This window comes from Chelonoidis abingdonii, chromosome 2 (assembly GCF_003597395.2).
Source record: "Chelonoidis abingdonii isolate Lonesome George chromosome 2, CheloAbing_2.0, whole genome shotgun sequence".
Classification (NCBI taxonomy): domain Eukaryota; kingdom Metazoa; phylum Chordata; order Testudines; family Testudinidae; genus Chelonoidis; species Chelonoidis abingdonii.
Genome location: NC_133770.1, coordinates 15517933 through 15544236, shown reverse-complemented (window position 1 = coordinate 15544236; position 26304 = coordinate 15517933). Strand labels below are relative to the sequence as shown.

At 43.9% G+C, this 26304-nt stretch overlaps 1 protein-coding gene across 1 annotated transcript in view; it reads right to left on the bottom strand.

Moving 5' to 3' along the window:
* The window catches only part of LOC116838877 (sodium channel protein type 5 subunit alpha-like), a 351647-nt gene extending 328292 nt beyond the window's left edge, over window positions 1–23355 (bottom strand). Inside the window, exon 1 of the mRNA XM_075062179.1 lies at window positions 23223–23355. The gene's annotated coding sequence lies outside the window, so the exon portion shown is untranslated. The remainder of the gene's footprint in view (window positions 1–23222) is intronic.
* Between the last annotated feature and the right edge of the window lie 2949 nt (window positions 23356–26304).

Here is a 26304-nt window from a genome sequence, read left to right as displayed (position 1 = left end):
ATCTTGAACCCACACCTCTTTCACACATGAAGCTACAGTTCTGAACCCCAACGTCCATTCCTGACCTTCATGGTTTTGGTTCCAGACCAGAGCCAAAAATGGAAAGGAATTGTGATGCAATTGAGAGTTGAACCCAAGTTAGTTTTGCAAGATCAGATCTCATGAGAGTTCCTCCATTTTGTATTTATTTTAAATTGTTGTCACTATAAAGCTGATCTGAGAATTATGCAGCATTCTTTTTCTGAACAATCACTGGATCACCTTGCATCTTCTGATTCAAGAAACCACCATTCCCAGGCAGCACACCTCACAGGAAAGTATTTTTACAGGAATTTCACTGACATTGCACATTCTCATAAGTACTTAATGAACAGTTGAACTTTTTCTGACTTTTAAGTGCCTAAAATTCTGTACAAAGCCAAAAACAACAGATCTCAGATCTTGCTATTAATGTGGCCATTTACTTTTGAGCTTTATAAAGCTCCAGAACATTAGTAACATTCCAGAAAGCACTGGTTCTGTTTTTCAACTGGACATGACAACTTAAAATCAATTAAACATTGATCTTTATTATACATTTTTTATTTTTAGCATGCTGTTTACTAACCACAGCAAAGAACACTGATAGATACAGCCAGCTTGCTTTTTAGAAAAGTTATTGACTATATTATAGCATGTGTTATAACGCTTCGCTCTAGTAGAGAAAATTATGTAAGTAATGTCACTTATACAGTGTAGCATACTCTGATGACAGGTGCAGTAGGAAACGCTAAGATCGATAGAAACAACAAATCATGACATTGCTATAAAAAAGTCTGTCTTCATAATCAGTGACTTTCACACTTACCATTACAGAAGTGCACTGCAAAGAAATATGCAGTGGGGAAAATGTAAAAGCATGAATATGAAATCCAATCTAACTTACCCAGATGTTGCCATTTTAAAGGAAAACTTGAAGTGCAATATGGAATACTATGGACCCAAAGCTGTGAGGTGACGAGGGCCCAATCCTGTTTTGTATTGAATGCTCCTGCAAGATGATAAGAGTTTTCAGCTTCCCTTGATTAAAACCTGTAGGAGTTGATGGTGCCAACTTCACAGGATCACTCAGGGTGAAATCCTGGCTCTACTGAAGTCAATGGTAAAACTCCCTTTGACTTCATGAGAGGCAGGATTTCCCACTCAGTACATTGCAGGATTGAATCCTGATTCTCTTCAACGCCAATTGAAGTGAATGGCAACTGAAAGCTCTCAGCACTTCACAGGACTGTGTCTTAATTTGCAGTACTATAAAAACATCAAATGTATCCACTGACATGTCACATCCGTGTTCAGAGTACATTTTTCTTCCAATGCAAACACGGAATCACAGATCATAGCTTGGTGTCGTCCGCAAACTTTATAAGTGTACTCTCTATGCCATTATCTAAATCATTGATGAAGCTATTAAACAGAACTGGACCCAGAACTGATTCCTGTGGGACGCCATTGGTTATGCCCTTCCAGCATGACTGTGAACCACTGATAACTACCCATGGGAATGATTTTCCAATCAGTTATGCACCCACCTTATAGTAGCTCTATCTAGGTTGTATTTCCCTAGTTTGTTTATTAGAAGGTAATGAGAGACAGAATCAAAAGCCTTACTAAAGCTATGATATACCACATCTACCACTTCCCCCCAGAAACAAGGCTTGTGACTGTCAAAAAAAGCTATTAAGTTGGTTTGACACAATATGTTCATGCTGACTGTTACTTATCACCTAATTATCTTCTAAGTGTCTGCACACTGATTGCTTAATTATTTGCTTCATTATCTTTCCAGGTATTGAAGTTAAGCTAATTGGTCGGTAATTCCCCAAGTTGTCCTTATTTCCCTTTTAATAGATTGGCATTATATCTGCTATGTTCCAGTCCTCTGGAATCTCTCCTGTTTTCCATGACTTTTCAAAGATAATCACTAATGGCTCAGATATCTCCTCAGTCAGTTCCTTGAGTATTCCAGGACAGGGGTTGTCAACCTTTTTTTTTCTGAGCTCCCCTCCTCCCCCAACATGCTATAAAAACTCCACAGCCTCCCTGTGCTACAATAACTGGTTTTCTGCATATAAAAGCCAGGGCTGGCATTAGGTGTTAACAAGCAGGGTAGTTGTCTGTGGCCTCATGCCATAGGGCTTCCCATGAGGCTACATTTCTCAGGCTTCAGCTTCAGTCCTGAATGGCGGGGCTCAGGGCCTGGACTTCAACCTCATACAGAAGGGCTCTGTCTTTCTGCCCTGGGCACCAGCAAGTCTAATGATGGCCCTGCTTGGTGGCCCCCCTGAAACCTGCTCATGGCCCCCCCAGGGGGCCTCAGACCCCTGGTTGAGAACCACTGTTGTAGGATTTGTTTCATCAACATGTAACTAACTGCGTTAGAGCTTCAGCTGCTGTCAATAAGTGTAGTTCCAATGATGTCCATGTAGCTATGCTGAATTATAACATCTGAGGATCTGGGGCATTGCCATCAATGGGAGATAATGCCACTAGGGAACATTTCCCCCTTGTAGATTACTTCATGGAGCCTAGTTACTAGCAACTATTCCCCACTAACAGCCAGAAATCCCTTTTATAGTTTTTCCCTTTGGTTCTCTGTTTCCAGCAGGGTGATATTTATTTGCCTCTCCTTAGAAATTAACAAAAGTGTCAAAACTAAGACTTTCTTTGGCTAAAGTTGTCAAAAAAAGCATCCACAGCCAATCAAAACCATTCGTCTCCTTAATATTTGTAATTGCAGTAGCACCTAAGGAAGACTCAGTCAGCGGACACCTAGAAAGACCCATTGCACAAGGTTCAAAACAGAACAAGATGGCCTTGCCACAAACACCTTACAAATCCAAGTGGGTCTGGGTCAGGAAAGGATCGACCAGCAGGGGGGCCAGTACAATAACACAGCGCTCTTTCAACTCTCTGCAGTCTGTGATGTGGGTCTCAGCTGCTGCTGTAAACTCCACACACCTTCGGGACACAGTGTTCTGTCTATCTAGTGGCACCAATACCACTTGGAGAGAGATTAATGAACCTGCTCTATAGCCTAGCTTAACCAGCCATATGAGCTGGTTAGCTCATTGGGAGAGGTCATGCACTAAGATCCAGAAGTCCCGGTCAGTCCTGATGACATGGTTGTGTCACTGTTACAATCTGGGACCTGGTCCCTGCTCACCTCATTGGCCCCAGTACAAAGAAAGCATGGCGGTAGTTGCATTGGACACATTCCCTCTTAAAGGGGCCGGTTTGCCCATGACAGCCAGATTTTTTTCGCAGGTGTAACAATAAAAGTGGCTAGCAGGAAGGGATGGATAGGGGAGCTGTCTCACACACTGGTAGCACAAGGGGTTGCTTATTTTGGCTGAGCCCTTCTGATGAGGCAACACTGTAGCCCTTAGCTCCTCCCTACTCTCAGAAACCTCAAGAGCTATTGCCTCCAACCCCCAAGCTCCGACATCGATTGGTGGCAGTGGGGGGAATAAACTCTGCATATGAGTACAGCAGCACCGGCCTCCCTCACAACACCACAATCTACTCTCCTCCCTCACCCACCCACACACCAGACGAATGCAAGGCACTCCCGCATCAAACCACCACTGGGGTAACCTCATGTAGAAGACCAGCAGAGAATTGGAGTAAATGAAAAGTCCATGTTGGATGTTTGCAGTGCCTCACAGGTGGTGTGGTGGTGTATGTGGTTGTGGCTGTTACATAACCGAGAGCAAGACTGTCATCAAATTAAAAATAACCAGTGCGACAATGAAAGAATAAATATTATTGAATACAGGTCTCAAGAACTTCAACCAGCCCAAAAGAAAACAGCACAAATCCTCCAGTTCCTTTCCCTCCAGAGCTAACCTAGACTAGACTGCCATCAGGCTAAGGCGCATTACAGACAGAGCGCAATGGCCCAGAGATACCACGACTGGCACAGTGCTTCCCACAGGGTTGGAATACTTATTCTGTAAATATATGGTCCTCCATTTGATTTTCTTTGCAAATGCACACAGTCAGGGGTGCATTAAAATCTCCAGAAACTAGAAGCTTAAACAGAGGACGGAGAGAGGGCCCTAGGAGTAGAGGCTGATGAGGGAGGGAGATGGCAAGTTCCGATAGGAATGGAGCATAAAGGTACTTGCCTAACCTCAACTTTCAGGCAATTTCTCGCAGCCCTGAGGACTGCCTTCTAGGTAACTTACAGTACACAGCAGTGACTCTGACCAAACAGAGGTGGGTCAAAACTGGAATCTTGATCCCAACACATCTTTCACACATGAAGCTACAGTCTGAACCCAACGTCCATTCCTGACCTTCATGTTTTGGTTCCAGACCAGAGCCAATAAATGAAAGGCAATTGTGATGCAATTGAGAGTTGAACCCAGTAGTTTTGCAAGATTCAGATCTCAGGAGAGTTCCTCCATTTTGTAATTTATTTTAAATTGTTGTCACTATAAAGCTGAATCTGAGAATAGCAGCATTCTTTTCTGAACATCACTGGACTCACCTTGCATCTTCTGATTCAAGAAACCAACATCCGGCAGCACACCTCACAGGAAGTATTTTTACAGGAATTTCACTGACATTGCCATTCTCATCAAGTACTTTAATGACAGTTTGAACTTTTTCTGACTTTTAAGTGCCTAAAATCTGTACAAAGCCAAAACAACAGATCTTCAGATCTTGCTATTATGTGGCCATTTACTTTTGAGCTTTATTATAAGCTCAGAACATTAGTCAACATTCCAGAAAGCACTGGTTCTGTTTTTCAACTGGAACATGACAACTTAAAACAATTAACATTGATCTTTATTATTATCATTTATTTTAGCATCTGTTTACTAACCACAGCAGAACAACTGATCGATACAGCCAGCTTGCTTTAGAAAGTTATGACTAATATCTATAGCAATGTGTTATAACGCTCGCTCTATAGAAAAATTATGTAAGTAGAATGTCACTTATAACAGTGTACATCCTGATGACAGGTGCTAGTAGAAACGCTAGTCGAGTAGAAACAACAAATCAACATTGCTATAAAAGTCTGTCTCATAATCAGTGACTTTCACACTACATTACAGAAGTGCACCTGGCAAAGAAATATGCAGTGGGGAAAATGTAAAAGCATGATATGAAATCCAATCTAACTTACCAGCATGTTGCCAAAATTTATAAGGAAAACTAAGTGCAATATTGGAATTATATGGGCCACATAGCTTGTGAGGTGACGAGGGCCCAATCCTGTTTGTATGGAATCCCTGCAAGATGATAAGAGTTTTCAGCTTTTCCCTGATTAAAACCTGTAGGAAGTTGATGGGTGCCAACTTCACAGGATCCACTCAGGGTGAAATCTGGCTTCTAACTGAGTCAATGGTAAAACCCTTTTGACTTCAAATGAAGAGCAGGATTTCCACCAGTACATTTGCAGGATTGAATCCTGATCTCTTCAACGCCAATTGAAGTGAATGGCAACTGAAAGCTCTCGCACTTCACAAGCTGTGTCTTAATTTTGCAGTACTATATAAAAACATAAAGTGTATCCACGACAGTCCCATCCGTGTTCAAGTACATTTTCTTCCAATGCAAACACAGGAATCACAGATCATAGCTTTGGTGCGTCCGCAAAACTTATAATAAGTGTACTCTCTAGTGCCATTATGCTAAATCATTGATGAGCATTAAACAGAACTGGACCAGAAACTGATCCTGTGGGACGCCATGGTTTTTCACCTTGCCAGCATGACTGTGAACACTGATTAACTACCCATGGATGATTTTCCAATCAGTTAATGCACCCACTTATAGTACTCCTATCTAGGTTGATTTCCTAGTTGTTATTAGAAGGTTATGAGAGACGAATCAAAAGCCTTACAAGCTTGATATACACATCTCCACTTCCCCAGAAACAAGGCTTGTGAACTGTCCAAAAAAGCTATAAGTGTGACACAATATGTTCATGCTGACTGTTACTTATCACCTAATTATCTTCTAAGTGTCTGCCAACACTGAATTGCTTAATTTTGCTTTCATTACTTCCAGGTATTGAAGTTAAGCTAATTGGTCGGTAATTCCAGTTTGTCCTTAATTTCCCTTTTATAGATTGGCATTATATCTGCTATGTTCCAGTCCTCTGGAATCTCTCCTGTTTTCCCCTGAACTTTTCAAAGATAATCACTAATAATGGCTCAATAATCTCCTCGTCAGTTCCTTGAGTATTACCAGGACAGGGTTGTCAACCCTTTTTTTTTTCTGAGCTCCCCTCCTCCCACATGTATAAACTCCACAGCCCCTGTGCTCAATAACTGGTTTTCTGCATATAAAACCAGGGCTGGCATTAGGTTAAAAGCAGGGTAGTTGTTGTGCCTCATGCCATAGCTTCCCAATGAGGCTACATTTCTCAGGCTTCAGTTCAGTCCTGATGGCGGGGCTCAGGGCCTGGACTTCAACCTCATAACAAAAGGGCTCTGTCTCTGCCCTGCGGACCAGCAAGTCTAAGATGGCCCTGCTGGTGGCCCCCCTGAAACCTGCTCATGGCCCGCCAGGGGGCCTCTAGACCCCTGGTTGAGAACCACTGTTGGTAGGATTGTTTCATCAACATGTAACTAACTGCGTTAGAGCTTCAGCTGCGTCAAAAGTGTAAGTTCCATTGATGTCCATGTAGCTGATGCTGAAATTATAATCTGAGGCATTCTGGGTGGAATTGCCATCAAGGAGATTAATGCCACTAGGGAACATTTCCCACTGTAGATTACTTCATGGAGCCTAGTTAAACACAAGTTCAGATCAGTAGGGATTGTTATAATGGTATATGCGTTAAGCTTAGCTCTGTCATATGTAGTTAATTGATGTCCCATGGACTATGCAAGTTATACCACTGAGGATCTGGCATTGCCATCATGTGAGATAATGCCACTGAGGGGAACATTTCTCCTCCCTTGTTAGAATTACTTACTGTTAACTTTCATAGGAGCCAGTTACTAGCACTAATTCCCTCACCCCCACTAACAGCCAAGAAATTCTTTTTTAGTTTTTCCTTTGGTTCTTTCTGTTCCAGCAGGGTGATATTTATTTGCCCTCTCTTAGAAAATTAAAAAAGTGTTTCAGATAAACCTAAGCAAACACCTTGAACTTTTCCTAAAACTCAACAAATAGCTGGGAACAGAACAATTTAAGAAGCAAAGGTAATTCTAGAACCTCCTTCCTGTGTTTCTTCTTTATCTAATTACATAGCCCAGGTACACCCCAAAGCACTGAGTCTGATATGCCTTCACCCTGGTGTAACTTCACACTGCTTTTTAGGTGTTTTGTACTGCCACCTATTACATAAAACACTGACTTCAATTGGAGTTATGCTGATTTACACAGGTCAAGTGTATCAAAAATCAGGCTCTTGTAGGAGTGCGATTTCACAAGGAGACTTAGGTGCTTGCTAACCTAGGGAACACAACCTTGATTAGGCACCCAGGCATCCTATACAAAGGCCACGTCTACATTACGGGACTAATAGCGAATTATGCTAAAATCGGTTTTAAATTAAAACTGATAATTATATATTCGATTTCAATGCGGCCAACAGCACAGTAATTCCATGTGCGTCCATGGTCCGAGGCTAACGTCGATTTCTGGGAAGTGTTGCATTGTGGGTAGCTCTTCCGTAGCTATTCCATGTTCCCCCAGCTCCCCCCGCCCATTGGAATTCTGGGTTCGAATCATTATTGTCCGCGGGTGGTTCTGGTAATGTCATCATCATTCTTCTCGGGAACATCAGCTGACAATCCTTTCGCAACGGTTTTTTCCCTCGATGCCCTGGCAGACCCAAAGCACGGCAACTAGGAGCCCGTTCAGCTTTTTTTTTTCCGGCACCGTATGTGCACGGGATGGCTGCGGACAGAGGCGTACTCGCAGCGCTACAACCAGCAGCATTCAATTTGCTTTTGGCAATGTAGCAAAAGATGGTTACCGTCGTCCTGTACCATCTACTGCGGAGAAACTGGATGGGATGATGGTTATTCTCCTCCCTCTGTACTGTCCGCTGCTATCATGAGTGCCCCTGGCTGAAATCCGGCCGGGGGCGCACGCAAAAGCAAATTGGGAATTGACTCACTTGGACTGATATCCCTCCTTATGGTTCTTCTAAAAAAATAGAAGTCAGTCCTGCCTAGATAAGGACAAGTGTATAGAGGACCAGTGTGCATCAGAGCACAGCTGCTCGTGTCAGTATTCACAGGGGGTCCCCTGCAACAACCCACCATTGCTTCCCTCCTCCCCCAACGTTCCTGGAGCGACCGTGGCAGTGTCCCCCCCCATTTGTGTCCATGATATAAAGAATGCAGGAATAGAACAAGACTTGTTAGTGAGAAAATTAGGGGGAGGCAGCCTTTCCGGGCTACTGAAAGTCCAGGCAGTAACGGAATCTTTTCTTTACAACAGGAAGGGAGGGGGCTGATGAGCTCAGCCCCAGTTTGCTATTGGAAGACAGTTAACCCAGCCATTCTGTACCATCTACTGGGAGTAACTGGGAGTCATTCCCCGTTTTAACCACCAGCCCGCCCCGGCCAGACTCACCTGAGGCCAAGCAGGAGACTCACGGGCTGATGGTGACGACCGGATATCATCATATTATAGCCTGTCTACCACCGGGGAGGGGGAGAGGGCGGATACTGCCTTCACTGCTGCAGAAGCATGCGCGCTACCAGCAGCATTCAGTACACATAGGGTGACATTGAAAGAAGTAAAGAAAATTATTCTTTTCCCTTTTCTTTCACGTTGGGCGGGGGGGGGGACTGAGGAGCTATTCCTGAACCACGCCAGACACTGTGTTTGAACCACAGACATTAGGGGAGCTCAGCCCAAGAATGCAAAATACTTTTCAGAGTTACTTGCTGATGGACTGCTGGGATAGCTGGAGTCCTCAGTACCCCTCCAACCATGAGCGTCCATCTTCAGTCTCTGGGCTTCCCATTACCGCTTGTCAACGCAGCGCTGTGTATCCTGGAATTTTTTTGTTCAAACGCTTTGGTATTTCGTGTTCTGTAGACGGAGCTCTGGATACAACAGATTTGTCCCCCATTACACGCGATCAGATCTAGTATCCCCTACGGTCATGCTGGAGCTCTTTTGGATTTGAGACTGCATCGCCACCCGTGCTGATCAGAGCTCCACGCTGGGCAAACCGGAAATGTAATTCAAAAGTTTGCGGGGCTTTTTCTGTTTACCCTGCCGCTGCATCCGAGTTCAGATTTGCGTCCAGAGCGTCAGTGGTGCACTGTGGGATACCGCCCGGAGGCCATAACGTCGATTTCCGTCCACACTAACTGTAATCCGATATGTTAATATCGAATTTAGCGCTACTCCTCTCGTCGGGGTAGAGTACAGAAATCGATTTAAAGAGCCCTTTATATCGATATAAAGGGCGTTGTAGTGTGGACGGGTACAGCGTTAAATCGATTTAACGCTCTTTAAATCGATTTAAACACGTAGTGTAGACCAGGCCAAAATATGGGAAGAGTTAAGCGCCTGAGAATGGGATTCACAAAAACCAGCATTCAGAGCTATTAAAGCTTGCCAATAGTAAGTGCTAGGGAGAAGGGTAAAGCCAAGAGAACTTAGGCACTTAAGTCTGGAATGGAGGGAGGTGCTTTGCTTCTGGAGTTAGGTGCGTAAGCCAGGTTAGTGCTTTATTGCAAAAAACCTGAATAGGAGAATCCCCTCTCATAAACTTTAGCCCAATGGTTAAAGCCCTCACTCAGACTGTGGGAGGCAGCCAGATCCCCTGCCTGATGTATAGCAAAGGCTTGAGCCTCTCACCTCTAAGGTGAGGGTGGTAACCACTGGGCTATGGGATAGTGTCAATCTCTCCTGCTGAAGCTGCTCCACTGTATATAGATAATTAAATACTGGAGCAAGGTGACTGGAAGCTGGGTCACCCACTTCTCAGGTGAGTGCACTAACCACTGGGCTATAGAGCCATTATCACTCTTTTTCTGGCCCAAGGAATATTTAAATATTTATATACAAAAATGCTTCAGCAGGGGTCACTGAAAAAAGCCTGTTCCAGAATACTCCATAACCCTGTGCTCAGGGTCCACTCCTGGGAGGTGGAGGATCTAAAGTCAAATCCCTATTCCCTATTAGGCAGAGGTGGGTACCACATCCTGGATAAAGGCTCTAATCACTGGGCTAGAAGGCACCCCCAGCTGTGAATCAGGTTACAGGGATCCATGCATACTAGTTCACCAAAGAGCCTCATGTAAGATCCCTACAGCTACTTGGTGCTCATAATCACTGTGAAATGTATGTACTGATAATGTGTAAGGAATTATGTATATACAGTGAAAATTATGTTCTTAAGGTCTGTGACTTGGGGCTGGTCACGTCAAAGTTGAAAAACAGGTTTCTTTCAGGCAAGAGCAGTTTATCTATCTGTCTGGTTACATGTAACTGAGGATTATATACTTCACAATGAACATCTATTTATAGTCTGAACAAAATCCTTATCAAGCGATTGCAAAGTCTCCAGGGGAGATTCTAGATAGGAAAACACAAGCAGCAAGGGTTGTCCTGTTTGCAAGTGAAGATAATGGATTTCTGGACTGTAGCTGTATGGACAAAAGCATGCTCTGCATCTTCCACTGTGAAGGCAAGACGGCAGTGTGATTTGTCTCAGGAACAGAAGATCACAGCAAGCCTGGCTGTAGTCAGGGCCGGCTCCAGGGTTTTTGCCGCCCCAAGTGGTGAAAAAAAAAAAATGCCGTGATCGCGATCAGCTGCAGCTCCACCGCGCCGCTTTCTTCTTCGGTGGCAATTCGGTGACAGGTCCTTCCCTCCGAGAGGGACCGAGGGACCCGACGCTGAATTGCCGCAGAAGAACCCGACGTGCCACCCCTTCCCTTAGCCGCCCCAAGCACCTGCTTGCTAAGCTGGTGCCTGGAGCCAGCCCTGGCTGTAGTATGCCAGAAGGATTTGGAGTGAGCTTTTGCTCTAGTTATCTTTAGGCTCTAGAATGCATGGGATGGTTCTATTGTATATGTTACCCTTTGTTTCCAATATTTCTGCTTGCTGTCACTTGAATATCTGTTCTTTGTTACATAAACTTATACTTGTTTTCTCTAAAAACAAATCGAAGTGCTGTATGTTAAGCAGAGCTGTGTTCTGCAGTGGAACTGGCAAGCTGTGGGGTCCTGTTTCTTTGGCAGTAGAGGATCTGAGAATTCTGGGAGTGTCCGCTGGATCAAGAGCTGTATATTGCAGGCAGATGCTCAGAGGTTGGTGTATGCCTATCACTAGCCTGGAGAGGGACAGCAGAGCCTGTGTAGACTGAGAGAGCAGTGCTTGTGCTGCCTTTAGCTGGGAGAGTATAGACAAGGCTTTCTCATGCTAAGGGCCAGAGGTAGCAAGGTGCCTCACAATGAGGGGTCCCCCAGAAAATGTCACACCATCTTCTGTGCAAGTTAAGGAATGTTATGAGCATGTCTGCCAGATGACACCCTTAAGACAAGATAATTGAGGTAAAGTCTGACTTGTGAATGCTACTGGGGCTTAGGTGTGAGCTAGGTGGTGAGTGGTGTCAGGACTGAGGTGGCATTGTGCATGGCCAGATGCTGAAATTTAGCCATCTCGGTGGGTGTAACAGTGGAAACTTAGATGCATTTGTGAATGCCAGTGTACCTAAATGTTGGATTTAGGTGCCTAAAGTGGGAGTTAATCCCACCCTGGTGTCTGGTAGGCAGGGGCAGCTCCAGGTCCCACCACGCCAAGCGCGTGCTTGGGGTGGCAAGCCGCAGGGGCTTGCCTTCGGCGGCTTTCCTGCAGAGGGTCCACTGGTCCTGCGACTTCAGCGGACCTCCCGCAGGCATGCCTGCAGAGGATCCGCTGGTCCAGCAGCTTCAGAGGACCTCCCGCAAAATGCCTAGAGCTGCCCCTGCTGGTAGGGCTTGATAACACTTCTGCTCTTTACTTTCTTATTTTTCCATTCTTCCTGGTTTTATTCAGGAGCAGAAGTACCAAAATATACTGAGATGAGAAAAGCTGCCCTGGCTAGAATCAGGCAGTAATGCAACTCTTCTAAGAATACCTGAACTCATGCAATTTCTAGCATGATTTCTAGGCCAAAAAGGCAGCTAAACTTCAGATGCTTATTTGAATGGACCCACCAGATTTTCAAAGGTTCATTGATTACTACTCTCCCTTCTGCAATCAACAGAGCTGCCTTTAAGAAGGAAAACTTGCTGGGGCCCTGAAACTAAAGCCAGTGTCACTCCATGACTATCCCACAAGGGGTAACTCGTAAAAGTAGCATGATTGACCCCATACCCGACTTATAAAATGAACTGATCAGCCATGTAGCTCACATGGCTGGTCTAAGGCCTATAATGCAAGTCCTGGTGCTCATGTAACAGAATGATTCTGTTACCTACTTCACACAACTGGTTTGGAACTGAACTGAAGATGAACAGCTCTCAAATTCAGCTTTGCATCTCAAACAAGGACATGAGAGACAGTGCAAGGAGGGAGAAAAAATATTTCAAAAGTCAACAAATGAAGAGGTGTATTGATGCCAGCATTTAACATTGCACTACATGGGAACAAAGGACTTAATGAATCTAAGTGATAGAGGTAATAATCCCCCCATGCCACTGTGGCTACTATAGAAGAAGGAATATGTGGTGGGACTGCTGTGGAGAGGCCAGACAGGGGTACTGGACTATACGTACCATGGAGCCATTTCCTATGATTGCAAAAGAAGCAAGTACATGATGGATTTGCAATCTGTGAAGATACACGTAGTGGGGGAACAGCGGCCCCCGGCCCGCAGCAGCAGCTGCAGAGTTTGGCATTGGCTGAGGCAAAGGGGGTCTCTGTCTACATACATGTGGCTGAGAGCAGAGTCTGCTTCCTTGGGCTGTGCACTCAGTTCTAGAATTTCACACCCCATGTGATGACTAATTTAAAAAGTCATTATCAGACACGGTAAAGGAGGGGGTGAGAGGTTGAAATGAAGCTTTAAAATAGGAATGCAGCTAAAGGGATACAGTATATCATCATCTCACTAAAGGGGGACATGCCCATTGAAATGGAAATATCCTCCGAAAATGTTCCTGGGGGAACTGAAAGAGTCAATAGGCCTAACACTGAACCAAGCCTAAAGATAACAACATTTTAAAATATTTCTTCCTGATCCTGATAAACAATCAGCCCTTCAGAATCACAGCTGCAACAGAGATAAAGCTTCTTAGCTCAGCAACTCACAATAAACAAAGGGCATTGGGCTGCTTTTTTAAAATATTATCAGCACATGTGCACACCACTCCATTCCTCTGCCCTGGCCAGCCGTTGTTACATATCCTCTCTCTTGTGCCTGGTTCACAGCGACTATGTCTTGTACACACACACACACACCCTCCCAGCTACAGAGCCTTGGTTATTTAGCTCAAGCTTTCAGCTCTGAAGGCACCCAGTTCAGTCTGGTTGTCAATCAAGATGATGGCTATCACACATGCATACTCCTCCCCTCTGCTGATAGGATGCTCTTAACTTTAAAAGTTCATTGCATCCATTTCACGCAGCCTGGCAGCCTGAAAGTTCACAAGGTCAGAATTGCTTCTCACCAGGAATAAACTGTGAAATGTGTACGAAAATAAGATTTTAAATTACAAGTGAGATTTCTGATCTGACTACTGCAAGGGATAGACTAGATTTATATACTGACAGAAAATAAGGACCAGACTCACAGCTGAGGAGGAGGGGCCCAAAGCCACCTAGCTGCTCACTCAATGATGAGGCTGCCCTGGCACCAGGCCAGTCTGCAGAATAGGCTGTGCTAATCTATGCCAGGTGCTAACAGCTCCCAGAAATCTTTCTGGCAGCTGCAAAACACCAGGGTCCAGGGATCCCCCAAACACACTCCATTTTTCCTTGGCTATTCCACTTGCACTGGAGGGCAGGAGAAGGGGTGGTACAGAAGCAGCTGTGTGGGTCTATCTTCCCCCACCCTCAAGAACCCCTTACACATGGGCAATCTTCAGAGAGCTGGATTCTTTAGGTTTAAGGCAACTTTGTGGCAGGGGGACAACCCACAGTAGGGCCTGTCCACTGGAATTCCAAACTATAGATGTCAATTTCCAGCAACATAGGGGATGTGCAGCTGTGTCAGTCATAGCTAAACTCTGTATTGTCAGATCCATTACCCAGTTCATTTCTACCTGTTTTCTTATATTATTAATGTTTGAAGCACACAATTTTAAACACACAATACGTAAATACAGTCACTTGGTAACAAGCCATATATCCAAACACAGACAGTTTCTGATGCATTCAATGCAGGATCGAAGTAGGGAATGGCAAATGGTGTTTTAAGCCATATTTGTAGTCCCCAAATTCTGGGACTGGTGATCAGCTGGGGATAGGTATGGTGTGAAGAACTGTGTAAGCCAGGGACATGTAGCAGGTGGGGCATATTGGGCGATGACCAGCTATTGGCAGGGTTGGGAGAAAGAACACACATTGCCCCCCACCCACTACCACCACCACCAGCAGCCACACACTGAGTCCCCAGAGAAAGTTCCAGGTTATCCTGGGCCTCTTTTGCTTTTTCCAGACCTCTCAACTTTGCATTAGGGTTCCTTCAGGAAGGGAATCTACGGTGCAGCAGCTTCCAGAGCCACCCAAACATTTGGCTCCAAGAGAAATGAGGCAGAGCCACATAAAGCCCACAGCTGCCCTTTGCTCCCCATGGACACTCCAAGATTCGTGTGTGGGTCTGGTGGGTGAAGATATTTGCTTTGTTCTTCAGGAGGCCAATTCCCACCTCAAGCCAGAGTACAAAGCGGGTACCCCATGGAGTTTTCTGTCCCTAGGTAGATGTTACTGGACAAGCACCTTCCGAAACTGCTTTTATTCAGTCCTTACATAGGCAAACACAACCTGAAGTCAACAGTTTTGTTTGAATAAAAACTCAGAATTTGGCCCGCTACTATCGGACTATCAGACTATAAACTCTTTGGGGCAGGGCCTGTCTTTTGTCTGCGTTTGTACAACACTAGCCCTGTGGAGTCCTGGTTCAAGTCTGGGGCTCCGAGCACTGTGCAATGCAAATATCCATAAACTCCTGTACTACTACTAATAAGTTAACAAAGTAAAGCTCTGACCCAAAGCTCAGTGAAGTTAACGGGAGTATTTTCGTTGACTAAAAAGGACTTTGGATCAGGCCCAAGTCCTTATGATTTAACTTTTAAAAAGTGTTTTAAAATGCAGTTAACCTTTGAAAGCAGCACGCTTAACACCTAGGATTTTATCTCCGTCCGCTTTAACAATATGATTAGCTCTATCTAGTCTACACGCCCCATTACCTGCTGGTATTATTACTGTAGGCTGGTTAAGCATTTATTGGCTAGGCAACAAGGCTATAAAAAAATGACATTGTAGTGTGTGACTGATGAGTGATTAAGTACATAGCAAAGTACAACTACCATGTTTCAATATTACCAGTTTATTTCCTTATTTAACTAACGTAAATGATCCAATAAACAACAACACTTGACATAATTTATCTAAAAATACCCAAACAAAAACCTCTGAAAATCTCAGGAGGGGGAATAAGGTTTCAGAAATGGAGAACCTGATCCACTGAAGTCAATAAGAATCTTTCTGTTGACTCCACTGGGCTTTGGGTCAAGCACTTAATAATAGTTTTGGAAACCTTTATTATGAAGCTACTGGGTGTGTTTTAAATGCCGTGAGCTGCTGGTGTTACCTGTTCTTGGCGATTTTAGTTTATCTATACAGCCTCACTCAGGGGCTGAGTCTGATCTCACTTACTCCACTCTTACACCACCAGGTTTTTACAGTCAGCTCCACTGACTGCAGGAAAAGTGCTCCAGATTTGCCATGGTGTGAGGCACCAGAGACACACCGAAAAGCCCTGGTTTCACTTTTTCAAGGTCACTTTAGCTTACTAAACAAATAAAACAACAACTGATTTCTTCAACAAGATCTTTCAAACTTTTCAGATAAAATCTCACATTCAGCCGCTCACGCTATTTGCAGCAGGACCACAGAACTACTTCTTTGCCACTCCCCAGGTCACTTCAAAGGAGGCAGCATAGTAAATCACAGTGCTTTGGGGCATGTTTCTGGAATCTGAGGAGAAATCATTGGAAGTAATCCAGTAAATCAGACTATTGCAGAAAGATTATGGCTCTGTTTAGGACAGAGCAAATGGGTAGAGAGCTATTAACTTCGCATCCTTTGGGACAACAAAGAGATATGAAATGTATTGTGAAACATAAATGCTTCTTTCAGTAAACAGAACAATACTTGTGTACTGATTAGGGTATTTAATAGTGCACCAAATGAACAGTGGAAGGGAAATAAACATTGCATTTATCATTCCACTTATGATTACATTTTCATAACCTTGTTTTACAATCCACCAAAAGAGTCACAGAGATCTTTGGTACTCCAGTATGTAACAATATTTAGCAGTGTTCATTCACAATAACTTGTTTGGATGCCATTTGGTTGTTTAAAAGGTCTCTTTGTGCTTTAAAGCTTATATGTACTGCATATAAAATTAAATTATATACCCCAAGCATAGCTTCTTCTAACTACAGGAAGGAAAAACACAAAACTCCATAGACTCCACCATAAATATCTCTATACACCTCTAATGTTCCTATGCAGCACTTAGGTTCTGACCCAAAGCCCACTGACATAAATAGGAGTCTTTCCACTTTCTACAACATGCTTTGGGTCAGGCTCTCGTATTGTAGAGTCATTGGTTCGACAGAAAAACCTAAAATATTTATTTGTATTATAGTAGTGCCTAAAGAAGGGGTATGAAAAAGAGAGAGAGAGATTTTTTTAGTTCTTTCTTCCTTTCTCTCAGTTTGCTGTGGTGATTTCTTTTTTAAATTAAGATGAGTAGTTTCATAACATTATTTACTCTTCTCTCTTTAACAGGCTGTCTGTTGAGAAAGTTTGAAAAAAATCTAAACCCACTAAAAATCAGGAAAGCTATTCATGTGCAATATATAATTACATGCTATGTTTTAATCTCAGTACATTATCTTTCAAATTATATCTGGTTTCAGCAGAAGGAAAAAATAATGTTTTCTAAAATTAACCTCTAAAGGGTCTTGTAGATAATTTTTCTGGAAGTGTTTTAAATACACAGTTTTCTTGGAAACTTTTAACAGAATAATTAATTATTTGAGACAGGGAATATAACTGGACATACGTTGACACTACTACATAAACGTCACCTAGAGTCAAAACTGGAGGCCTTTAGGGTAAATTCTGTTTTCAGTTACACTAATGTAAATCCAGTTTAGTTTCACTGAAGTCAAAGGAGTTAGTCTGTATTTACACCAGTGGAACAAGGAGCAAAATTTGACCATCAGTTTTGAGAATTTGCTCATCAGTTTTGGGAACAAAAACTGCATAAGAATTTAAAGATTTGGCTTGTGAAGAACAACCTTCATCACTGGTAACTGTACGGTACATTACAACATTTAAAGGGGTTATTTTCCCATCAGTACACATGCATACAGTAACTCCCATATTCATATGAACGAGAATTACATATATGCATTAATTGGAAATTAGACCTTTCAAAGTGAAATACTGTTGAAGAGAAAGAAAAATCCTTAAGATACTTGTAGTCCTTTCCATATCCTTGTATTAGCAAAATATTACATGCACAATTCTAGCAGATCTTACCATCAACCTTACAAGCCAATCCAGCAGCATCAGCGTAGTGCATTGCTCTACCATGTTTGAAATTCAAAATCAGCTCTTCATTCTGAGGCTGAGAATGTAGCAGAAGCTGTATGTTTAGCCACTAGGAGGCAGAGAGAGCCTCTTCGTCATTCTGTAGCAATCTCTGTACTAATATGGGGAGTACTTGCATTCAGCTATCCTCTGCCAGAAGGGCAAGACAATCTCTGTAACATGAGAACCATAGCAGGGATGGGAACTGGGGTGAAGACACAAACGTGGCGAGCTTTGGGACTATAACAGGGACCAGGAGAATTCTCTATTTGGTGAGGGGGAGGACACTGTTATTTTAAACGTACAAAGTATTTTAAAACTTATACACACTACACTACATCTTTTATGAAGTCCTCATAAACACTCTTGCTGCCAATATCAGTGAAAGCAATATACTTTTGGTACATAAAGTTGCCTTACCCTAAACACCCAGCTCCATTAAAACCAGCATAATTATCCTGTTATAATAAGGCAGGTATTTTAAAGAGGCTGTAGTGTGATTTTTTAATTGTACATTACGTAACCACCTCTAAAATATCAGACCTTCGAGCACTTTAAACGGCCGACTCCTTACCACATTATGATACTTAAACGATGGCTTCTAAAGCTGATTTCTAGTAAAACTGGAATAAATTATTTTTCCTTAATAAATGTTACCACAACTCCATGAAGTGAACAAGATTTGCAAGGCTTGATTTCAACATGAGAAGTATTAATCTAATATTTCTAATCCTACCACTTTTTCAACTAATAATCTTAAATCTTTACCATATATTTCCATATATAAACTTTAAACTTGTTTACATGCTAGTAACTCACAAAGATTGTTTTAAACAGGTTGATATTTTATAAGAATTTATTACTCATTGTGAGGGAAATTACAGCACAGGGCCTATTCTGAGGATTTAAGTAGTGCAAAAGACTTGTGCTGACCCTCTGGGAAAAAGTGAATTTCATCCAGTGAAAGTTGCAGAAATGGTCTTTTTCTAATGTATGTTATTATGCTGGTTACATAGAACCAATTCAGGATTTGATCCTGCAATCCCTGAGTCAACAGGGGTTTGACAAATGGAATGCTTGTAGGACTGGACTCCAAGACTGTGTGTTATAAACAAAAGTAAAGAAATTTTGCATATTTAGGCACCAGGACTCAAAAAAATGGACCTTTAGCTTGATAACAAGAATATTCAGTTATAATATTAGGAATAAAAAAACCCCAAGATTTTTAAAGGGTCATTATAAACACTCTCTCTCTCTCTCTAACAAATGGGTTTAGAAAGAAACTTCCTCCAGGGGTAAGTTATTTTGTAACTGCCTACTGCAGGGGCATTTTAAACCTTCCTCTGAAATATCTGAAAGTAGGAGGGACAGCATGCTGAACTAGATGGACCATTGGTTCTATCGAGTCTGGTAATTCCAAGAATCTTTTGAAGTGCTAAGCATTTCTGAACATCAGACACTCCATAAGTACCTAAAATTAGATTAGGTGTCTAACTTTAAGCACCCAAGTTTGAACATTTATTACTATTTTTAAAATGTTCCATATTAATGTGGCATCAAATGACAAACTTAGTTAAAGCACATTCTGTGGATAATTTTCAAATGATAACCTGGATTTAGAGTATTATTAGAACTATATGTTTCTGGAAATTTTGGGGAGACTTATGTAATATGATGGTAGCATTGTGTACCACTGCTGTAGTTAAGGGAATGTTAGTATTAACAACGTAAACTCCTTTGGAGAAGCTTATGAGTGAACTGGAAGAGTTCAGTTTGATCTGAAAGTTTATACAAATATTTCAGCAGAGGAAATGTTTTCTTATTATTGTTACTTTTAATAATTATAGTATTTTTTAAAAGTCTGACCAGTTTTAGATTGGGAGGAGAATAGGCAAGAAGGGGCAGTTTAAGGGTGTAATTTCAATGTGACTACAGAATTTCTAAATGTGTCAATGTAAAGAAGAACCTTGGTGCTATTTTATTACTTCCTGCATGCTACTTCTACAGTTAAAAAGCTTGTGCAATATGAATTATCAGGTTTACAGTCCCACCGTTACTCCTCTCCCCCTAAACCCAAGATAAGGTGTGAGGAAGCAGCAGACAGTAGATCTTAATCTCTTGCATGGCTGCATAAGATTAGGCATGATCTGGCCCTAAATTATTTCACCCTCGTATCTGCAGTATTCTACTTGTTCCCTACAGTAAGTAGAGGAAAATACCAAGGCAACACTATTTATCAAAGGAAAAATAGGCATATTTGTAAGGGTGACCACAGTAGCTATGCTGAACCCTAAAGGTAACCAGTTCCTACACATTGGTACTAATAGACCTCACATGACAAACTAATACATCACCTGGGTTGATTCTGTGACATAAATACTAGAAGAAAGCAAGAAAAGTTAGGGACATTCCAGTCCTGAAAGAGTTTTCTTCTCCTCATTACTAGCGACTCTAATTACTTAGGAAAAAGAGAAATGAGATAAATCCTGTAGAGCCAGAAATGTGACCTGATTTCCATCCTCATTTAGAAACTGTTACTTTGCAAGATAAGCCGAAAGAGACACTGTCAGGTCAAAGTGCACTCACAGTTTCAGTTTTGGATGAAAAGAAAAAAACAAGCCAAGATTACAGGGGGCAGTTTGTGCTACAGTTCAGGTATACAATGTTTTCATCACTTAAAACAGATATTTACTCCCAACTAAAGAGACAGAATTTGGAACTAGGAAGCCTTCTGGCCAAAGCCCAGGAATTGAAGTGTGCTTTAATTCCTGGTGATGCCACAGACTTCCTTTGTGACATCTGGCAAGTTACTTAAACTCAGTTTTCCCTTCTGTAAAATGAGGACGATAATACTTCCCCAGTGGGGCTACTTGTGGAGAAAAACATTCCTTCATGTGAAAAAGGGAGACAGAATCTGAACTGTATGTTTGTAAAGTGCTTTGAGATCCTCAGATTTAAGATGCTATAGAAATGCAAAGTTTTATTATTGATTGTCAAAGAGCAATGGTTCTCAACTTTTCCAGACTACTGTACCCCTTTCAGGCATCAGATTTGTCTTGTGCACCCCCAAGTTTCAAAATCAGACATAAAAATACAAAATTGTCACAGCACACTATTAATGAAAAATTGTTTACTTTCTCATTTTTATCATATAATTATAAAATAAATAATTTAGAATATAAATATTATACTTACATTTCAATGTATAGTATATAGAGCAGTATAAACAAGTCATTGGCTGTATCAAATTTTAGTTTGTATTGACTTTGCTAGTGCTTTCTATACAGCCTGTTGTAAAACTAGGCAATCTAAATGAGTTGATGTATCCCCTGGAAAACTTCTGTGTACCCCCAGGAGTACGCACACCCCTGGTTGAGAACCACTGCCTAAGAGAAATATTAAGAACCAGAGAAAAACACACATCCCAGACTGGATCCCCAATCATGTATGATGAGTTGTGTCATATTTGTATAAGAACGTTCTTAGCATCATCACGTACAAAGAATTATGTAAACTCAACTTCTTGAGCCTGAAATCTTTTGACATGTAAACCTAAAAATATCACAATTATATCACAGGCCAACATTAAAATTATTTCATCACTGAGCTGCTTTGCCCACAGAAATTGGGTATTTTTTCTAACCAGTGTATATTTCTGAAGGTTTCTTTCTCCTGATAACGCTATGCAGATAGAGACTGTTCCCAAATGAGCAGATATCTCTTCCATCTCATCCCGATACTGGTACTCCCCAACTTTCTGGGAAGCAGCTAGTTTAGTATTTTCTTGGCAATAATGTGTCTCCCAAAACAGCACCATCATCTTCAGCTACACTGTCCTCTCAGGCCATTAAAATAAGTGGGCTGCACATCCCCACTCCCTAGCAGCTCTGACCTTTTACAGTCTCTGCCACCAAAAGCTTATAGGATTCTGCCACTTCCATCTGCATCTCCACCTGCCTTGTTTTCCCAGGCCAAAAGCAAGGATCAAATAGATGTGTTTCAAAATACATCCCAATTTCCTCTCCCTGCCACCTTTCACTTCAAACCACAAAGAAAGAATCCAGAATTCACTCCTCCAAAATATTTAAATCCAGCAAAATGTCAGGAAAAACCAACTTCAGCACCTTGGACAGGACATTTAACCCAACAAATAAATAAATAAATAACAATTAAAAATCTGCAAATCGGCCCTGAAAAGGTTGAAACGGGACACAAGCCTATTGGACACATCCGTGGACTTGTTTATTTTTAGTACTGATAAATCCTCTTTGGATCGCACCCAGTGTTTAGTCCACTAGATGCCCTGTCTTTCGAGAGAGTTACTCATTGCCAAAGTGGTGAGAGGAATTGCATTCCCAAATTCTTAACACACCTCTCCTCTCCTGGCTAACACCACTCCGCCGCCCCCACCACCACCAAACTCAAAAGGAAAGGTTAAGGTCAAGCACCATAAATCACCTTTATTCGATCTTTCAAAGCAAAACCAGACTTGTTGCTCTGTGCGTGTTTTTAAAAGCTCAAATCCATTGCCTCCCACCCAAATCTCCAAGAAAAATCCGATTTATTCCCATTGCAGCCACATTTCGCTTGCACAAATTTTGCTTTACTTCTTTCCTTCTCTCAAACAGTGCCTCCCTCCACCCCCCGTATGTCACTGCCACCCTCACAGATGTCTTGATAAAACCATAATCACCAAGGGCAGGAGTCCTCCAGATCGCCCCATGCTTTTATTTTAATATTATCATTAGTCAAGTGGAGATCTCAATTCGGACCGGTATCTTCCAAACCTTTTTAAATATGAGTGTTTTGCAAACTGCTTTGGGGTGCAATACACATGTGATATCATAGGTTATGTTTTGACAAATAAGATAAACACTATGTTTATTCTTATAAGAATATGATCTATACACACACACTCACCGGCCCCTTAAATCCATACTTTTAAATCTAATTCACTGTGTGTTTTTCCCTCCTTCAAATTTGCTATTTAATTTCTGACCAGCTGGGTCCGACATCACATTATCGAAAACATTGTTCTGATTTTCTTTATCGGGATGGTGCTTTTCGATCTGGATGTAACTACGACGATGACTGAATAAAAAGTCACTCGTCAGCGACAAAGCAGCGGCTCTCACAACCCCAGCACCAGCTCTGCTGATCCAACTTCTCTTTCTTTCCCGTCACACGCTAGTCTGCAGCCCAATCCTACAGCCCAGCCCTGAGCGGGCGAAGGGCAGAGGAGGGGGTGGGCAGCAGGGGGTTCGCGGTGTCTCCTAACTCTCGTGTCGGAACCATTCACCATAAGGGAAGCGGGCCCCAGAGCAGGGAAGGATCAGCCCCACCCCCCTTCCAACTTTCTCCTTCTCGGCCCCATCCAGAACAGGACTTTTTCTCCCCTAACAACGAACAAACCAAAGAGAGACACTTACTGGCTTTATTTACTATTTCCTGCTAACCCAGCGTCCCAGCGTCACTGCATTGTATCCACAGAGTGTGACTCCCAGTTCAGGAACTCCCCAGTGGTGGAAACTCCAGCTCATTGCGGCGGCTCTTTCCCCCTGGAGCGGTTCCTGCCCATCCCGGACGGCGCCCACTCCGGAGACTGCATGATTTATTCGCGCCCTGCCAGCCTGTGTGGTGATGCGCAGCTACCAGCCCGTCCAGCCCAGGGGAGGTGTTAGCAGGCGCCGCCCCGCGCTCTCTGCCTGCTACCTGCTGGCGCCGAACTCCGGGAGCGCTTCCCCCAGCGCCAGCGCTACCGGGCAGCGCCCCCTGCTGGCGACCGGCTGCTTCTAAGTGGGTAAATCAGCTCAAGGCCGCTGTGCGGGATGGTGGAGCGAGTGTTAGGAGAAGCGGGATAGAGGGGGAAGCCGTGACGGTTGGGGGAGCTGTGAGGGGGACGGTGGGACGGGGAAGGAGGGAATGGAGGGGGAGCTGTGAGGGGGAAGATGAGACGGGGAGGAGGGAATGGAGGGGGAGCTGTGAGGGGGAAGATGGGAGGGGAGGAGGGAATGGAGGGGGAGCAGCTGTGAGAGGGGAGGAGGGAATGGAGGGGGAGTTGTGAGGGGGAAGATGGGACGGGGAGGAGGGAATGGAGGGGGAGCTGTGAGCAGGAAGGTGGAACGGGGGAGGAGGGAATGGTGGGGGAGCAACTGTGAGAGGGAAGGTGGGATGGGGAGAGGAGGAAATGGTGGGAGAGCTGTGAGGTGGAAGAGGGAATTGGAGGAGGCATGAATGGTGTAGCCAGTGCAATGGGGAAGGTGGGATAGGGGAGAGGAGTGAATGGTGCGGGACCTGTGAGAGGGAAGGTGGGATGTGGACAGTAGAGAATGGTGGAGGAGCTGTGAGGGATAAGATGGGATGGGCGAGTGGAGGTAATGATGATGCAGATGTGAGGGAGAAGCTGTGACATGAGGGAGAGGAGTGAATGATGGAGAAGCTTTGAGCAGAAAGGTATGAATGGTGGACCAGCTGAAGGGTGAGGATGGGAGGGGGAGGGAATCAGTGCTGGAGCTGTTGTGAGAGGGATGATGGGAGTGCGAGAAAAGTGAATGGTGAAGCAGTCGTGAGGGGAAGATGGGATGGAGGAGAGGAGAGAATTGTGAAGCAGTTGTGAGGAGGAATATAGGACATGAGGGAGAGGACTGAATGATGGAACTGTTGTGAGGGGGAAGATGGGATGGGCAAGAGGAGGGAATGGTGGTGGAGGTGTGAGATGAAAGATGTGATGTGGGGAAGAGTAAATGGTGGAGCCAGTGTGATGGGAATGATGGGGTGAGGGAGTGGAGAGAATGGTGGAGCAGCTACCAGGGGGAAGATGGAAGGGAGGGAGGGAGAGAAATGAATGGTTGAGCAGCTGTTAGGTGGGAGATGGGGATGGGAAGAGGAATGAATGGTGGAGCTGCTGTAAGGTGGAAGGGGGACAGAGAAAGAAGTTAATGATGGATCTGCTCTAAGGGGAAAGATGGGACGGGGGAGAGGAGGGAATAGTGGAGCAGATATAATAGGGAATGTGGAATGGAATAAAGGAGTGAATAGTGGAGCAGCTGTGATGGGGAATATGGGATGGGGAGAAGAATGAGGGGTACAGGACCTGTGACGAGGAAGATGGGATGGAGAAGAGGAGTGAATGATGGCGTAGCTGTGAGGGGGAAGATGGGAGGTGGAGACGAATGTGGGGTGGAGCAGCTTTGATGGGGAAGGTGGGATGGAGAAGAGGAGGGAATAATTGTTCAGGTATGAGAGAGAAGATGAGACAGAGGAGAGGAGTGAACGGTGGAGCAGCTGTGAGGGGGAAGATGTGACGAGGCAGAGGACTGAATGATGGAGTAGGTGTGATGGGGAAGATGGGGGGTTGGAGAGGAGGGAATGGTAGAGGGGCTGTGAGGGGGAAGGAGGATAGGAGAAGAAGAAATGGTGGATCAGCTGTGAGGAGGATGGTGGGATGGAGGAGAGGAGTGAATGCTGGGGCCGTTGTGAGGAGGGACGATGGGAGGGGGAGAGAAGTGAATGGTGGAGCAGCTGTGAGAGGGAAGATGGAATGGAGGACAGGAGTGAATTGTGGAGCAACTGTGAGGGGAAAATGGGATTGGAAGAGGAATGAATGGTGGGGCAGCTGTGACTGTAGTTGGGATAAAGGAGAGGAGGGAATGGTGGAGGTGCTGTGAGGAGGAAGATGGGATGGGAGAGAGGACAGAGTGGTGAACCAACTGTGAGAGTGAAGGTGGGATTGAGGAGAGGAGTGAATTGTGAAGCAGCTGTGAGAAGGAAGGTAGGACATGAAAGAGAGAAGTGAGTGGTGGAGCAACTTTGATAGGGAATATGGAATCGTGAGTGGAGTGAAATGTGTAGCTGCTTTGAGCCAGAAGACAAGATGGGAGAGAGGAGTGAATGGTGGAGACGCTGTAAGCGAGATGGTGGCAACTGGGAGAGGAGTGCATGGTGAAGCAGTTGTGAGGGGGAAGATGGGACGGAGAAGAGGAGGGAATGATTGATCAGGTGTGAGAGGGAAGGTGGGATGGAGGAGAGGAGTGAATAGTGGAGCAGCTACGAGAAGGAAGGTAGGATGTCAAATAGAGAAGTGAGTGTTGGAGCAGCTTTGAGGGGGAATATGGAACCAGGAGTGAAGTGAAATGTGTAGAAGCTGTGAGCGGGAAGATGGGAAGAGAGAGAGGAGAGACTGGTGGAGCAACTGTGAGGAGGAAGGTGGGACAGAGGAGAAAGGTGAATTGTGGAGCAGCTGTGAGGGGGGACGATGGGATGGAGGAGAAGATTTAATGGTGGAGTATCTGTGAGGGGGAAAATGGGACGGTGAGTGGAGTGAAATTTGCAGCACCTGTGAGAGGGCAGATGGGACCGGAGAGAGGAAAGAATTGTGTAGCAGCTGAGAAGGGTAAGGTGGTATGATGGATAGGAGGTTCTGTTGGAGCAACTGTGTGGGAAGTGGTAGGAAGTGAGGGAGAGGAAGGAATGGTGTAGCAGCTGTGAATGGGAAGATGGGAGGGGAAGAGG